Below are 18,695 nucleotides of genomic sequence, written 5' to 3' on the forward strand. Positions count from 1 at the left end.
TCAGAAAGGAATTTGTTAGTGGGGTGGGTTCAAAAGCTACATTATAAGGATTCACCTTGGTAAGTGATGCGATCCATGCAGCCTTAGTCTAATTTTCGCTAATAATCACTAAAGACAACTTAGTCCTGTTGCAAGTTTACACTTTTAGTGTCGAATAATTTATTTTTCTTTTAGTTATAAAAAATAGGTACAAATTAGACGACACTTATAGTCAAAAACCATTCATATTTTGTTGAATAAATACATAAAAGTAACTTTTCTATCACAGTCATGATTAAAATGTGTTTCATAATTTATTATTCATTCAAAATAAAAACATGAAACGATCTCACCATATTGATCATACCTCCTTGAGCCATAAGCTAGTTCATCAACATCCTTGGTATATATACACAATATTACTCCGGCGACGCGAAAACCGAACTCACCTACTTGGGTCTTCAAAGAGCACTCATCTAGGGCCCGCCCGAGCAACACACATGTTATAATTGTGTGTTGCTGGGGCGGTTATACCAATTTAAAAATTGGACAAAATCCCTAGCTCAATTGGCTTGGTTTCATCTATCACTAAACTTTTTTTTAAATATTATTTTGAACAGAATCACATCAACCAAAATTTGTACTGCTCAGATTCTTAAATATTCTAGCAACAAACCATTTCCAAAACGACACTGTATACCTTACTTATTATACAAGAATGGAAAACATAAAAAATTGGTGAAACTATACTGCCTATTCCTCGCATAAATTAGCCATTAATTCCAGTTGCTCAAATTGTACACATAAAGAAATTGCCCAACAACGATTCTCGCTGGATAATAATTTTTGGGTTAACCAAACATCGCTGAAGCACGCTCGTCGTCGCCGTCGCTGTCGCCGTCACCATCGTCATTCCGAATGTTTGTTCCCTCAGAGTGAACTTACAACACACATTCCAGCGTCGTCAGGAGATTACAATAACATCAGGGCCACCAGCCAGGCCAGCAGCCAGTTCACCTACTAATCCCCATTCAAGCGCGCGCCATCCCAAGTCTAATTAAAGACTATACCCACGGCCGATCTGCTGAGCTGCTGAACCATCGTCGATCGCACAATGCTCAGAAAAAATGAAATTTGGCCAAAACTAGTCTCAATCGAAGAAACATCTAATTTTAATACACTGTTCGGCGTTTCTATTGTTTCAGAAGAGCTAAAGGGCGAACACGAAATTATTGCGAAAATGTCAAGCCAATTTTTTTATAATGTTTAGAATCAGACCAAAATTTTAGGTTAGTTTTATACATATATTTTCTTCAAAAATCAAAAGAAAAGTTTATCGATGGAGCCTTGAGTGTAAAATTGAAGGCATTTTCGCTTGATGCCCTCCATCAAAGCCTTAACAGTGTCATCCGGTACCAGTTACTCAGTTTTTTCGTATTTTCTTAACATGTCCTTCTCGTCTTTGACTGTCTTCTTGCTCTTCCGAAGTTCCTGCAGCTCCGGACAGTTTGGCGGTTTCATGTCCTTTGGAACAAAATGGCCTAATACCACTCTAGGACACTTTTAGAATAGTGGCATGATGTCAAATCTGGCCAAAATAGCGGAACTGCGTCGTGCTGCTGCAAGAAGCGCAAAAGGCACTCAGATTTGTAGATCTCGCCAATTACTGTGCCCTTTGTCACGAAAGGCTCACTTCTCAGTCCGCAAGAGCAGATGTCCTGCCAAATGAGATGTTTGGAGGCAAACTTCGACAAGTTACTTCTTCTTAAATTTGTCGTCCTCATCGAACTTGCTCTTGCCGATGAAAAACTCCAACCCAGGAATTTGCTTAAAATCGGCTTTTATATACGTTTCGTCGTCCATCACACAGCAGCCATGTTTTGTCAGTATCTTCTCGTAGAGCTTCCGTGCCCGAGTTTTAGCCGTTGATTGTTGCCGCTCATCGCGGTTTGGAAAGTTCTGTATCTTGTGTATATGTAGTCCAGCTCTCTTCTTTGCAGTCTGGACGTAGCTCTGTGACATGCCGATCTTTTTAGCCAAATCACGGCTTGAGACGTTGGGATTTGCTTTAATCATCCGCTTCACCTTTCCTCCTTCTTTTTGTTCTCCGGTCCTGGTTTTCTTCCAGCTTCTTTGGCGTGCTCCAACGTCAACCGCTCCTGGAACCGCTTCAACACTCTGCAGACGGTTGAATGGTGAATGTTCAACATTTTTCCCAACTGCCGGTGCGACAGGTCAGGAAATTCCAGGTGTTTTGAAAGAATTTGTTCTCTCGACCCGCGTTGGTTCACCTCCATTTTCGTTGAATCGTAAAACACGACTTCGAGTTTGACAGCATGTAAACAATACACATCAATGAGAAAGTGTGCAAAATTTGGTTGAGTTTTTACCCAATGGTAGAAAAGTTATACCCTGTTGAATGTGTCGCAATAATTTCGTGTTCGCTCTTCATTCACATACTACGAAACATTTTTTTGGTCATACATTTACGTACATGATTCTATTAGAAATACAATAAAATTTGCAATACAAAAAATACAAATGAGTTTATCATAAAAATATCGTTAAAATAAATGTAAAATAATGAATTTTTCATAGAGCTCTAATCTGAAAATCAACAATTTTCTGCCAAAAATATGCTCTTTAATGAGTAATATTCAAAATGACGGTGACATGAAGCGACACGATTTTTTTTTATCAAGCTAAAAATCACAGAAAGTACTAAACTCTAACATTGAGTATCACTTCAACCTGTTTTTCATCCTGACGTGTGATAAAAGTGCCATAAGCTTTCAGGTGTTAAATATCATAAGGGAAATATTACATTCCGAATATATACATTTTGCACTTTATTTAAATTTCAAATTTTTCAGTATATATTTTCTTTAGTCATTTTGACGATATGAAAAGTCAAAGAAATTTGAATTTCAGTACAATTTCAATCAAAAATCGTAAGAATATAATGAATAAGATATGTATTGAAACCAATGAATGAATTGTCACCCAACACGCACCAACAAAAACGTTGTCATCTCCTATTCTTGTTGCAACAATTGTATTTCGCAACATCAGTTTGTCATCACTCGAACAGAATATGACAATGATCGATCACCACGTGCCCAGCAATTTTCTGGGTTTCGCATTGCATTTTTCGAGAAAACGGAAAAATGTTGGTAAACATTGACACATTATCGAACAGCACCCATAAAACAAATTTGGTTTTGTGTTTAAAATAACTGATTAATCGCGAGTTGAAAAGGTTGCAACAATGTTGCGGCCGGTGATTGTCATGACAATTTTGCTTCTGATTGTTTCCCTATCCGCAAAAGTTGGGACAAACGATTGTGAGCGAGCTTGCTTTGTTGTTTGTTTTTCGTCTGTTTTGATGACAATTTGATTCACTGATTAAAACAATACAAATATATAAAAGTCTCAAAATCATGTTTTAGTAATTTTGTCCACCTGTTTGCATGAGACCGGCCCATTGTGGATCGTACTGCTCCCAAATTGAAAACACCATTCCCATGGCATGGGCTTTAATGTCGGAGTTCCTGTCCAACAACGCGCTCGAGTGGCACTGCAGATCAGTCTACCGTGAATGACGACAACGACTATCTACGCATACGCATGTCTGATTTTCTTATCAAGCGTCTAATTAAATCACAAAAATCCAGCAGACAAAAGACGAGTGATTCTAATGGAGAGGGAAACAGTCAACCGACTGAAAAAAAAACCCGCGGATGTTGCTTGCTGCTTGCGGTTTCGCTGTTTAGAGTAACATTAATTAGGTACCGTAAAATGGGATATCTTTGATAATGCTACTAACTTCTTGCTTTCGTTAACTATTCCTTTCTCTCACTAAACGAAATGACTAAGTTTCTGGTAATCAGTTGAGCAGTACAGTACGAGTCTAGTACACCCGATTCTGTTTTTGAACGGATTTTTTTTACACGGCCGTGCAAAAAAGTTTTCATACATTTTTTACGCCAAAACCTTATTTTTGCATGAAACGTCGAGAAATTATGTTACTTTTTTTACACGGTTTTTGAAATTTTTGAACTGAAAACATTTTCTGCACGGTACGCATCCCTCGTGCAAAAACAGAATCGGATGTACACGACACTGAAGACGGCCTTACAGTTGAGGACGAAATACGCGTATATGTCTAAGGATACAAACTCTAGTGGATTAAATGGTGTAGTACTCAAATCGATTTTTCACTTAAGTACTTATATTCCACTAAACAGCTCGAAGATTTATTACTTACTCAAAGTTGCACCATTTTACGGTACCGCACATTCTGACTAAAGGAAGTAGGTTGTAATGCAAACTGAACATCAATCAGGAAGAGTCATTGTTTGCTTGCCCAGAGCCACGTTGTACCACAATGATATGGTTGAAATTTGATAAGCACACTTCTAAGCCACATTATGAGTTGTGTCATCACGCAGTTTTGAAAAAGCCGCTTGTATATTGGCACTAAATATTAATGGCAATGTGTTTAATGAGCCATTAAAATGTGGAGAATTTCATTTCACCATGCATGAGGTTGTGTTGCATTTATGGCATTAGTCTAGAGTAGACTGACGAGCAGGATATATCAAATAAAATATGAATTCCGGAGCATTTGAGGATATAAATGTCGGTACGATTTTCCAGCGAGAAAAAAATGGATCAGAATAAAAAGTAGTCACCTCGATTGAACCACACTCCAGCGCCTTTCATAACCTCATCGATAATAACGCAATTTAAGCAATGATTTATGGCATCCGAGTATGGAGTTAAATTTTGATTTATCAACAAATTTGATTGATCAGTGGCCTTTGGAAGCATGAATCAGACAATTGATAAATCGGTATATGTGTACCCATTACAGGAAACTACTGATGTGCCTCATTGGTCGCTACGTACTTACGAATCGGCAGTTTCGTTTACCTGCTGATAAAAGGGTTGTAAATCAGTTGCGATAAGCATTGACAAGTTGAACAGGTAAACACTTTACACACACTACATAGGGCGATTACGTGAGCTCAAAACTATTAGTTGATTCTGCTGTTGCGATAGAAATTCTGGAGTATTGCTGAAAATTTCCGTTGAAGAATTAGTTTCAATGTGGAAACACCTTTCAGCAGAATGGAAGCCACCGCTTCGCCAAAGCCAAAAGTCTCACATTTAAAATTCAATTCAAATTAAGCCATATAAAAAAAACGGTCAACGTCCTCGCCCTTCTTTCCAGTTCTGTGCTGTTCTGTGCGGTCCTGTGTCCGTCACAGTCTGTGATTATTAGTGCCTAACGTCGTCTGTTCTGTTTTTGGATTTCAGATTATGCTCGTTCAACTTTTTCTTTTACCTTTTCATTTTCACTGCGCTGTCACCTGTTGCCACCTGTTGGCTGTCGGAATTGGTGGGACCCCCAGTTAATGAACCCCAGAGCGCGCTGCGAGGCACTCTTTGGATGAGGCTCAAATTTATTCACAAAATGCACTGACCCTCAACGACGCGCGGTGTCGGTCATTTTTTTTTTTTGAAAAATTAAAATATTTAAAACGAGGAGAAAGAACCAAGTGTCAGATGAAAATGGGACCAGCAGTCGTTGTTTTTATCGGCTGTATTTTGTCGTTAGAGTTTTTTTTTGCAATATTATTATGAATCGTTGATGAAAAATATCATACCATACAGATTCTCAATAGAACAAAGTGTTTTCTTTTTCTATTTATTATTAATAGTTTGAATCTATTGCTTTGTACTTTTGAATTAATTGTTAATTTCATTTTTACAAAAACAAACTGGTGTCGTTATGTCGAGTATGTATATTTACAAAAGATTTTTTCTAAATTCAGCATTAAACAACAGAACATTTACTTAATAACATAAATTGGCTTTTCTCGGTGACAACAGACAAAAACAACATATTTATCGTTGAGCGTTTAGGCTAAATTCACTTTAGCAATCATCAGACGCAACATGCTGAACGCATCTTACAGCTTTATCTGTACAGTGAGTCAAATTGTTATCGAAACAGACGTAAAACGAGCAACAAACCAGGCGTTCTCACAATCGTTTGTCCCAACTTTTGCGGATCAGGATACAATCTCAAGAGGATATTCATGACCAGGGTTGGCAAAAATCTGAAATTTATTCTACAGTAGCCAAACAAAGCCAATCGCAGTCAGCAAAGCCAGTGAAACTCACGCCTATCGCTGCTGTAGGCAAAGAGCCTTGAAATCGCAAAACACCCGTTGCTAAGGGCAACCCAAAATTACTGTAGAAAAATGTTCTGTTTCCCGCTGCATTTCCCGCATTTAGAGCCTTCAATGACACTAACGATTTAGAAAATTCATGCGCCCAACATAGGCTACTTGATGAGATTCACGATTTTGAACTACTGTACTGAGAAAACCACGTGATTTTCGCGAAATTCAAGCCTACTACTATTACCTGGGAGGGAGAAACCAATACAAAATTTATGTACGTCATAGTGAGCCGGGATTCCGCTGTCACGAACTGTCATTGTGTGCCCAGATCTCAAACATTGGACTAACATGGAAAAAGCGCGTAACTGATTAAAACACATTTTCGCATTTCATCAAAAGTGACAAAAATTGAATTAAAATCAAGTCATGCACATAATGCAAGTAATGTCACGTGAGCACCTTTCAACTGATTGAATATAAAGTATTGAAAAACGCATGGTTTTACTTTTTCCAATGAAAATTAATATTTGGTGCATAGAAAACTGTGGCCCTTTTTCCATGTTTGTCAGAAAAGATCGAAAGTACACAACAAAAGAAAACTAGAGATTTTTATCAAGCCTGCCTTGATTGTTGTTGGCAAGCTGGAGTTATCTTGCAGTTCAAACAAAATTTGTTCTATATTTCGTGTGTAGTATCGGTGCCTCCCTCCCAGACTATTACCATTCTCAGCACTGATCATGACAAACACAAGGGGCAACATTATTAGATACTGTGGCGAAGTTTACTAACAAGGAGAAAGTTCTAGAAAATTGCAATTCATAACCTAGAAAATCTTCTTTGCACGCGGTGAGCGATCATTGTCATATTCTGTTCAAGTTGTGATAAACTATTGTTGCGAAATGAGATTGTTGCAACAATAATATGAGATGATAATGTCTTTGTTGTTGCGTGTTGGTTGAACATTTGATTCACTGGTCGTAACTATACTAATGCCATACAACTATGTTTCTTCAAAACACATGGAATTAACCACCATTCCCTCCATACACATCCGTACATATGTAACATAGCCAAATAAATATACTTATTCTGTTGCCTCCACCATGGCAGGACGGCTGGACGATCAACCTTTTTTTTTAATGCCGACATCCTAGACAATCACAACGTAGTGAAGGGTTCACTCGTGCGCGATCAACTATACTATACATTTAATCATTAAAACAACAACAGTTATGGTACTTTAATTGCTTAGTTTATAAGGCATTGTTGGCGTAAAGCTATAAAAAATATAGTTTTTCTATTGTGTTTCTATGAAATTTGATTTTGCTTTTGTATTCATGAATTTTTGTTTCGATTTTTCTAATTTTTATTTATGAGCATCTCTATCATTTTTTTATTTTTTTAAAGCCTCTTCTTATTACAGATTTTTGACAATGAAATTTAAGTTTTTGAAGCACGAATATTTATAATTTTTTCTTTAATTTATTGTATTTGCCATATATGTAATTAACGAAAAAAAAAAAGATTTGAAGAAAATTTTGTACCACCAGGCTATTCTTATATGATAAAAATATGATGTATGTATGTATGTACATATATACATTTTTGTATTACACATTGTATGAGACTTTATTTTTTGTCGATAATAAATAATTCATTCTCCAAACATGTTTCAAAAATACACAAATATCGTCAAACCCCGTCTGGCTGAGAATTCAAGGGCTCACATACATGAGTAAAAATTTGAAAAGGATTTTGAAAAGGAGTTCATCCTCATGCCCTCGTCATTCTAGATAAGATATAACACTTTAGGGTAAACACGGATCATGAATGATCCGAATGATATGAATGAGAATTTATTAATAAATAATATTAATTCAAATGAATTATAACATGGACTCAAAACTTTCGAATTGGAATTATAGATATTTTATAAGTGTATTCTATAACTCGATGGTCCTTTCGATATCGTGTTATGGAGAGTTGACTGTAGCTTAATTCTAATGAATTCCTCTCTTATTTCAGCTGAAGAGCGGTAAGACAGATTTATTATTATTATTATCACTATCAGTTTGAGGGGGGGTGCCGAGGGACTAAATAGTTACAGAAATTATCTGCAATTTACTTTTGTGAATATCTGGAATATTAGAATCATAAAGCAAGGGACTAAGATATGAGCCTTGGGGAAAGCATATACAGCTAATTCTGGAAGTTGTTAGTTGACCGAGAGTGAAGACTATGTGCTTTCTGAAAGCAAATGCTTCTTGTCCGCAAATGTTAGTTAAATAGCTTATTAAAGTTAGACAATCGTATGTTCCTTTCCTGTTATGACAAGACGGGGTTGGTGGTCTAATGGCTACCGCTTCTGCATCATATGCAGAAGGTCATGGGTTCAATCCCAGGCCTGTCCCTTTCCTCGTACTTTGTACTTGTGTCTTACACTTGCTTCTATCTTCCACTCTCAATCTTTCATACTCACATTCAACTCGCTCATAGCACAAACGCTAGAACCAGAAACGGACAAGAAACCGTTTCCCTACGCTTCACTCTATCTCATGATTATAGCATGCCTTTCCTTACGCTTGATACTTAGGCAGTCTGCTAACCAAAGAGCAAGCCTCTCTGCTATGCCTTTCCCCTAATCCATACACTCCCGCATGAATTGGCGTAGATGCAGTGGTATATACGGTCTACGTGGGAGCCAGTTCAATGCATCATCAATTTCTCACCATTTCCCCTCATTGGTCTGCATTCTGACGTGGCAGGCGCCATTGTTGCCTAAAAATAGAAGATCACTAGCACTTATACACTAAGGGTGTCTGTTAGTCCCAAACAGTCATTCGGTTGGTTCCTTGTGTTAGTGCAGCTGATCTGGCAATACTGGAGTAGCAACCACGGACGGCCAATCAAGCTCAAGCTCAAGCTCGTATGTTCCTTTTCTGTTATGACAATCAAATTGAGTATTTCGAAGCATACCGTCAAACGGGGTAACTTGCAACAATTTTCATCTTCAAAGCTATATGGACGAAAAAATTGAGGATTCAGATGAGACAAAAACCATCTGGTACCCTAATCGCTACGTAAAGAATACCACGCGGTACTAATTTTATCAGTATTTAGATTTCTGGAATCAGGAGAGACGAAAAATATGCATTTTAAATGCTACCCCTGATGTGGGGTAACATGCAACACACAATGGTACCTGAAGTACAGTGAGAGGCAAAATAAAGTGCCCACCTTACCAGTTTTCGAATTTCTCTCATTGATTTGGTTCAAATTAAAGTTAACACACCTAAATCTTTTGTGATATTTTATTTTTGATGTTCTTTTAAAGTTGCACTTACGAAATTTTGATTAAAAAAAGAATTTTACTTAAAGAAAAAGAAAATCAATTTGTATTGAAAAAAAAGTAGTGACAAAAATAAGTGCCCACTTCCTTCTTGGCCCCAGAAAAGATGATTTAAGAAAAATAAAAAGCAATTTAATAGTTAATGTGTCCTCCTTTGGCCTTAAGGACTTGCTGGAGGCTCTTCGGCATGCTTTTCACCAGGTTTTGTAGGTGTTGTGGATCTAGTTCTTCCCAGGCGCGCTCCAAGGCTTCAAAATAATTATTTTTGTTGGTAACACCAGTTTTTTCAACCCTAGCATCGAGAATCGCCCACAAATTCTCGATGGGGTTGAGGTCTGGGCTTTGTGGAGGCCATTCCAGCGGTTTAATCCGACAAGACCGGAAGAAAGACTTGGTCTTCTTTCCAGTATGCTTCGGGTCGTTGTTCTAGAGAAATATGAATTTCTCTTCAAGGCCCGTCTGGATCAGCGAAACCTCCAGATTTTCCAGCAAGATGTTAATGTAGGAATCTGCCGTCATTATTCCGTCGATTTTCACGACGCTTCCTACTCCACTCCATGAAAAACACCCCCAGACCATCACATTTCATCACATCACACTTCCATGCGTCACCGTTCCTTGGATGTGGCGCTCCTGAAGCTCGAGCTGTCTAACCGAGAGCGGCGGGCTCGTGTGTGATGCAGAGCACCACATCCAAGGAACGGTGAAGCATGGAGGAGGAAATGTGATGGTCTGGGGGTGTTTTTCATGGAGTGGAGTAGAAAACCTCGTGAAAATCGACGGAATAATGATGGCAGATTCCTACATTAACATCTTGCTGGAAAATCTGGAGGTTTCGCTGATCCAGACGGGCCTTGAAGAGAAATTCATATTTCTCTAGAACAACGACCCGAAGCATACTGGAAAGAAGACCAAGTCTTTTTTCCGGTCTTGTCGGATTAAACCGCTGGAATGGCCTCCACAAAGCCCAGACCTCAACCCCATCGAGAATTTGTGGGCGATTCTCGATGCCAGGGTTGAAAAAACTGGTGTTACCATCAAAAATAATTATTTTGAAGCCTTGGAGCGCGCCTGGGAAGAACTAGATCCACAACACCTACAAAACCTGGTGAAAAGCATGCCGAAGAGCCTCCAGCAAGTCCTTAAGGCCAAAGGAGGACACATTAACTATTAAATTGCTTTTTATTTTTCTTAAATCATCTTTTCTGGGGCCAAGAAGGAAGTGGGCACTTATTTTTGTCACTACTTTTTTTTTCAATACAAATTGATTTTCTTTTTCTTTAAGTAAAATTCTTTTTTTATCAAAATTTCGTAAGTGCAACTTTAAAAGAACATCAAAAATAAAATATCACAAAAGATTTAGGTGTGTTAACTTTAATTTGAACCAAATCAATGAGAGAAATTCGAAAACTGGTAAGGTGGGCACTTTATTTTGCCTCTCACTGTACACTATTAAAAATTTATCCTTTATTGTGTTATTATGGTCATATAATAATTGTCTACAGTAAAAGCATGACAATTATCAGAAACAGGCTGCTTTCTCTTAGGAAACTAATTATAATCGATTGTATTATGAGTATTGAAGCAATTTGATTAAAAGCTTCATTGGCATTGCATAGGGTGTCCACACTGAAAAATTCTAGCAGGTTATAAGTCTTGACAGTTATTGGAAAGCCATCAAAACGTTTCAATGCAACATTTTTACAAATACAATGGTATTTTAGGCTTTACTTCACATAACTTATTTTTTAGACATATTTAAATCAAAGCAACGTATAACAAATTGATATGTAAAATTGGTTTGACATAACTTCCATCATATTTCATGCAGAGAGTTCCCAATGACTGATCTGTAAGTTATTTTTTTGCAGATTTTCTGAATTATTCTTTATTTTCATGAAAAAAGAAGACCAAATCTAATAATAATACGATTTATTTAAATTTTTCAAAAATTAATACAAACAGTGTATTGAATTGATTGAGGTACAAAAATTTTAATGTTACTGTATAAATATATGTTCAATTTTGCCTTTTCATGTGTTTTCGATGACAAACGGCAGGAAATATCAAACAATTGAGATCAAAATTGCTGTTGCAAGTTACCCCACAAGGGTAGTCAAAAACGTTTTTGAATTTTTATAGTGTTTAAGCAAAAAATTATCAAAACTTTTATATTGTCAATTTGTACACTACTAAGTACTGTAACTGATAGCAAATGCCTCGAATGACATATTTCTACCGTTTGTGTGGTACGAAGAACGTTTTTCAAGATTAGTTTTACACAATCCAAATTTTAATATGATTTTCACCTCCAGCAAACTCACCAAAAAAGAAACGATACCCAAACCCTTGTCAAAACCTTCTGTTGTATACTTAAGGTCAATAAACGGCGGAATAAATCATAATAATTCAACTCAATGCTGAACGAAACGACTATTTGGTTACATGTCGAAGTGTTGCAAGTTTCACCCCTGTTGCAAGATACCCCGTTTGACGGTACTGTTAAAGACAGTCACGATAGGATCAATTTTTAATAATGAATGTAGGAAGTCAGTAAATTTCTACACAATAAAATGAAATAGTTAAACGATTTGATTATTGCTTCAATAATGATTGTCGTAAAAATTCATTTATTGGAAATATCTGCAGCAAAACTGAAAAAAATATCAATATAATAATTGATTATGTTATCCAAGTTTCAATTAATTATATAGTCTTGATTTCAACTGAAACATTTTTAATTTTGAATTTCAACGCACTCGCGATCCTGCTATGAAAATTATATGTCAGGATTTACAGAAAGGTATCAATAATTGTTTTGCACAATTAAGAAACAAAAAATTAAAATAATATTTCTCAATTGGACCCTGGCTCTAAACCCTTTTGGAAATTATCTAAAATTTGAAAAAAAAACTCAGAAGCCAATACCGGCATTGAAAGAGGAAAACAAATTATTACTAACTAATTGCGAAAAAGCTCAAAAACTTGCTATGCAGTTTGAAAGCGCGTACAGTTTTGATTTGGGACTTACTAGTCCAATTGAAAATCAAGTTACTCAGGAAAAAAAATGGCGAAATTTGTGCATAATAACTGTATCGGAAATAGGCTGGAAACATTGATCTCCAAGTTGAATAAACCTCATTGATTCGATTTTTCTGGTAAATGTTCACAATTATATAAAATTCAAAATAGGCCAATCGATTTGTTAAAAGTTAAGTTTAGGTTCAGATGAATCACGAGGTATCAACCCATCAGAAAAGAGATTTGAACGAAACGTAGTTTTCTGAATATTTTTTAGCAGTTCTGTAGTTTTATAGTGAACATAATTTCCACATATAAATTGTGGACAAATATAAACTACGTTAGAAAATATGATTTTTTTTTTTTGTATATCACTTCACAGAGGTTTTAAAATTACAGAAACATTATTGTTTGCTGGTGCTGGTGATGACAAAATTTCATACTCATAAAAAAATTACATAATTTTAAATCAACTAAATGTTGAAAAAAAAAAACTTTTTGTTAGTGTAGACAAATTTGATATGGAATTATCCATAATTCATACAAAACTGATTAGATGAAATTATATCGCTTATGAGGAAAATAATCATCATCGTTTTACAAATGTTTTTTTTTTGCACAAAATCGAAGCAATGCTCAAGAAAATCTATCATTGTATTGCACTTGCTATCTGAAATACGATGACAAATTTTCATAAGAATCGATTGAAATTTGAACGAAAAAACTGGTTTTTAATTTTTGATGATTGCTGATGATTGAATGATGGATTATTGAGCCTTATTGAGCTTCATCCAATTCTGAGATGATTGTGTCCTTCACTTATTTAGTATTTATTTCTGAAAATGATACGATTAAAAAAATTCATTTACGACAAGAAAACAGGTTTGGTCAGAATAATTTTAGGAATTTTTTTTTTCCAGTGTAAGCGCAAATTGCTTTATTAATTTAGATTTAGAAAATTAGACAATTTTCTACAAGGAATCTATTACATTTGGTCGAATAAAATTTAATCGAATGAGTCGAATTTAGTTGAAAGTACATTTGGTCGAATTGACATTTCATCGAATGGACATTTTTTCAAAAATAATTTAATTGCTTTAAGAATCATGATATTTGGTCGAGTAGTGATTTTTAGATTATTTTACAGAGTGACATTTTTGGGTCATTGATAAAAGAAAAGCATGTATAGTAGGTATTATGACTGGAGGTTGCTTAAGGTGAAGATGCATCGAAGCCAAACCTCGAATTTTCAAGAGCAAACTTCAAGTCCTCAATATGTGACGAACGATATTCCTAGCGGATTCGAGTTGATCACCCAGACTTCACCACAAAATCGATTGACTCCTTGCGTTGATGACGTTACTTTACTGATGAAAAGCATGGTTGCTCAAAATGAACTTCAGATCATCCATTGAGCAAAAAATATAGTTCGGTTTTTGATTTTTATGATCAACCATTACAAAATAGCTTTAAACATATTCTAATAATCCCTCCCCTAAATCTATATGAATAAAAATGGAATGGTGTTTGTATGTCACGAAATGGCTTCGGATTTGTCAACGGATTTGAATGATTATTTCTCAGTTTTGTTCGTCAAGGGTTCCGATGTGTTTGTGGGTATAAAAATGCCAGAATATTCACCGGGAAAGTTGAAAAAACGAGCGCGAACGAAACTGTCATTTTATATGGGACGATCAAAAGCGTTTTTCAACAGCCTACTTGATGGCAAGACGAAGTTTGCCGGGACCACTAGTTTAATATAAAAAGTGTATTACAAAATAATCTTCCAGCGAAATGTTCTAAAGTCATTCGACTAAACTCTATTTGACCAAATGTCCTTCCGACCAAATGTACTTTCTACCAAATACCATTCGACAGAAACGTCATTCGACGAAATGTCCTAAAGCTATCTGAACACTTTTTAATTTGTATCCCGATAATCTGCACATCGTTCTCAGATTGAAAATAGTTCAAACGTCATTTTTCTCATGGAATGGAGTAAAGTGAAATAGAACGCTGTGGAATGGAACGCAGAATAACATCCAAAGGGGTAACTAGACACTTGTGTTTCTGCTGTTTGTAGAGTGGAAAGAAGTTAATTTAAAAATGAACCCCTATGGTTTGCATGAGGTACCATACAACCCTCTTTTCAAAACTACCAGAGCCCATAAGGCCAAGAAAAACTAGGGTAAAACCACCAAATTTCAACCAGTCCAAACAAAACTAATTGTAACAAAGCTGAAGGACCCCCGGTCAAACTCTTAAGTTGTAAAAGAATTTTTGTAAAACTCAATGGAAAATAAACATGAATTTAATGCAAAAAAAAACATACAACCTTTTTTGTTGGAGTTGCCGTGTTCGGATTATATTATTAAAAAAAAATTGGGTAAAACAGTATGGCCTTTTTTAAATGACAGTTCAGGTAAATTTTGGAAAAAATTAGTACATATACAAAGTAGCTTATTTTGTTAAGGTCTACAGATCCAGAAAATTTCATTGAAATCAGAGAAGGTGCTGCCAGATTGGAATACGATTTGGCGCGAAATGGGTCATATGTGTACCCCCTTTTCCACTCGGCTACAAATGTTTTCCGGTTGAAGTTACAATTGTTGTTCCACAGTGTGGAACTTCCACACACATGGGGCTGTGTAGGTACTTCGTAAAAATGTAGGATTTATTAAGTTTTGCCGGCGATTAACTGCTTTCTCACATCATTAGCAAGAGCAAATTATCCGCTCACTCACAAAAGGCCTTCGGCAAGTCTGACTGGAGACTGGAAATGGCTAGAGCTAGATGATGATTGCATTTGGTCGGGAAAAACGCTCAACCTCTCACCTTTCACGCAAGTCATTTCTGAACCACCTCCGTCTCCGCGGGGAGATCGCCCACCTTAATCGACCGACACTGCTACAAAATAAGTCTTTGTTTGCTAATGATGATTTTCCTTCCTTCCGTTTGATTTCACACATGAGGGCGGCGGTGATGATGATGACACCGAAAGGTGAAAATTCGCCAAAATTTGCACCATCGAAGAAGATAATCGCCCGACACACAACAAAAGAAACATTTTCATCTGGCCGTATGTGGCTATTTTTTCTAATTTGTTGATGCTCAAAGTGCGTGATTGATGACATGACGGGAAGTGTTTCGTGAGATGAGCTTTTCTGTAAGGTCAACGTCCGATGCCCATTGGGCACTTGACTGTAGAAAATCACTGCTCACGAACCCTGTACAATATTCGACTACTAGATTATCATAAATTTATCTCATAATAGTTAAAATAAATTCTACACTGCAGTTATTTTTGATGAAATGATCTAATTGTACACAAAGTTTTTTGTAAATTCCTCCGAGAAACCCTACATATATTCTCCTAATTATTCCCCTTTTGATTCCAGTTAAACTTACAGGTACTTTCCTGAGACTCCGTTGGGAATTCCTCCAGAAATTTTATTTGTTTTTTTTTTTAATGTTTTCAGCTTCAAAACACTAGGGAATACTTTAAAAAATGTTTCAGAAATTTGTGATAAGATTTAGATAAGAATTTTTTCAAACTTTCAATAAATATGAACGATGGATACTTGCATCTACGAATACAATGAATAGCATCTCATTGGAATGTATCAAAAGATAGTTCAGGAAACTACCTCTCTCTTTATTTTCTTCAGGAAGAACACAAATATCCTATGTATAAATAAATGAATAAAAAAGGTAACTTTAATGCAAAACATCGCTCATGTAGTAATTTACAAAGCAGTCCAACGGCAGAATTTTATTTGATGAGTTCTCTGCACTCACGCTGATTTTGATTCTGATCATGTCCCTGTTACATTTCAAATATCCCATGTAGTGATTCTTAATCCTTTCAGCTCCACTTTCAATTATTTACGAGCCGACTGGGATACATATAAAACAGACATTGATAGTAATCTTGATGTAAACATTTCTTTGTGATTGACAATGATCTCAAAATTTCGACAAATTCCATTGTTACATTACAAATATGTGATGTAAAATTCGAATTCGATAACGATGATCTTAAGCTCTTGATCCGTCTTCGCATATTTCATGACGAAGAACCATTATGGTTTCAAATAGTCTCTTTTCTCCACAACAATGTTTATCTTTTGTAGCCAAAAGAGCAAATAAATCGCATCAATCGGGTCATACCGTTTTGTATGAGTCTGTAAAATTGATCTGAGCTATCCAATTCGCAGCCGCTAGACGTTGTACGAAAATGAGCAACAGCAAAAATAGGTTTCTATTGGAAGATGGCAAAATCGAAAAAGCGCAGAATACACTCTGCCAGACTCATAATGCGATGCTATATGAAAGATATTTCAAATTAATCATCATCATATCCCTAATCCAAAACTTCTTAAGCCCTGGTTTGAGACTGTGAAAAGGCAGCAATATTTTTGGAGGATCTCATTGCTCCGGGTAGCGCAGGAAAAGCATAATACTGTGGAGGGTGATCTGACACTCTGCTATTCCGTCCGTAACAGTAAACCAGTTCAAACCCCATAAACAAGAGTTGCAAACGTTTTCAAAGCCAGACTATCTATGACACAAATAGTAAGTCTAAAGCAGGGTTGACCAGACTCATTTCCCCGAAATTCGAATTGTGAAGCCATGAACTGTTATAACTGTGCGTTGTATTCCTGAGATGGAGGGGAGGTGGTTGGACTTGAGTGTTGCACATGGGATCCGACAGTTTCGATCTCGGTAGGCCGCAATTCAAGTTTCGGTGAAATGATTTGCACTCACTCACTCACTCATTTCATTTCACCGAAACTTGAATTGTGGCTCTCTGGGATCAAAATTGATCGATTTTGTGTGCAGTACTCATGCTTAACCATCTGCTTTTCTATCTTAGGAGAATAGAGCATGGTTGTAGTAGTTCGTGGCTTCGTAGTTCGGAAAATGTTATTTTCGGGGAAATGAGTCTGAACAACACTGGTCTAAAGTTGGAAGATTTGCCATAACAACTATGATTGAACTGAAAAGTTTCAGTTGCCTTAAAAATAGATAATCTAGTAAATTATTCGGTCCCATTTCTATGTTTATTTTATAATCGCGGAATGCTAAGAATCTCGGAAATGTTTGCAACATCGTGTCTACCTATCTATATTATATGCAAACTGTCCAAACTGATAACCATCAGTCTTGACAGTTTCGTGGAACGGTTGTTCACGAATTTAACACAGTGGGATATCAATAGCATACAGCATTGGGACTATGATGAGTTCAGCTCTAACAACGGCAGCTATCCAACGATCATCAAATGAAAAAAAGCGTTATCCGGCACGATCGCTCGCATCTGCGCGGATTCACGCTACATTTATGATTGTTGATGACATTTTTACGATCATGGATCAACGAATTCCGCACAACACTTGCCGTGTTGCCTGAGAATAGGGGATTGTGGGGTAAAATACTGAGATATTGGTAATTTGGTTTATTAGGGATGTTGAGATTATTTCATTTTCAGGTTCGGACTGACTCCAAATCCAAAATTTCAATGCATTTTGTAATCCGGAAGCATTTAAAAAAATTTTGAAAAAAATCGGACAACATAGCATTGAGGATCTGTAAATTAAATTGAAAGTTCATCCATGTTCGTTTATTCAACCTGTGTTCATTCCTCGCACCATGGCCATCTTTGCAATTTGTAAATAAACTGTGCACGATAATTCTAAACCACTCAATTTTTTGGTTAAAAGCGAGCTGTCATTGTGATATCCGTCTGTCAATGAACAAACTTTCATTATTACGATTTTTATTGATTTCTCTCGATTTTGATGTGCAAAAAATCTAAAAAAAAATGCTGTTATGGTCACAAGCGTTAAACTACCATGTGCGAACAACATTTAACAACTTTTTGCAAAAACAGTTGTAGAATTGATTCCTTAAAATATTTTTCGTATCATGCTTCAGTTTTTTCTTTAAGGCGGCCAAAGTGCCCCAATTGTCCCTATCTTTAGCCGAAAATCCAGCTATGACAAAACTGCGACAACTGCCAAGGCCGGGGTTCCCCCCTCTTATTTAATCATCACCTTCATCAGTGTTTCCTCCTTTTCCATCATAGCGGGATCCCATCGTTGATTCGCCACGAGAAGTATAGAAAAAAAATCATAGTCTTCGCTTTGGTG

At 36.4% G+C, this 18,695-nt stretch overlaps 1 protein-coding gene across 5 annotated transcripts in view; it reads left to right on the forward strand.

Moving 5' to 3' along the window:
* Positions 1–18,695, forward strand: part of LOC5567743 (protein spire) — a 581,954-nt gene that overhangs the window by 17,769 nt on the left and 545,490 nt on the right. The window lies entirely within an intron of this gene.

This window comes from Aedes aegypti, chromosome 2, assembly GCF_002204515.2.
Source record: "Aedes aegypti strain LVP_AGWG chromosome 2, AaegL5.0 Primary Assembly, whole genome shotgun sequence".
NCBI classification, from domain to species: domain Eukaryota; kingdom Metazoa; phylum Arthropoda; class Insecta; order Diptera; family Culicidae; genus Aedes; species Aedes aegypti.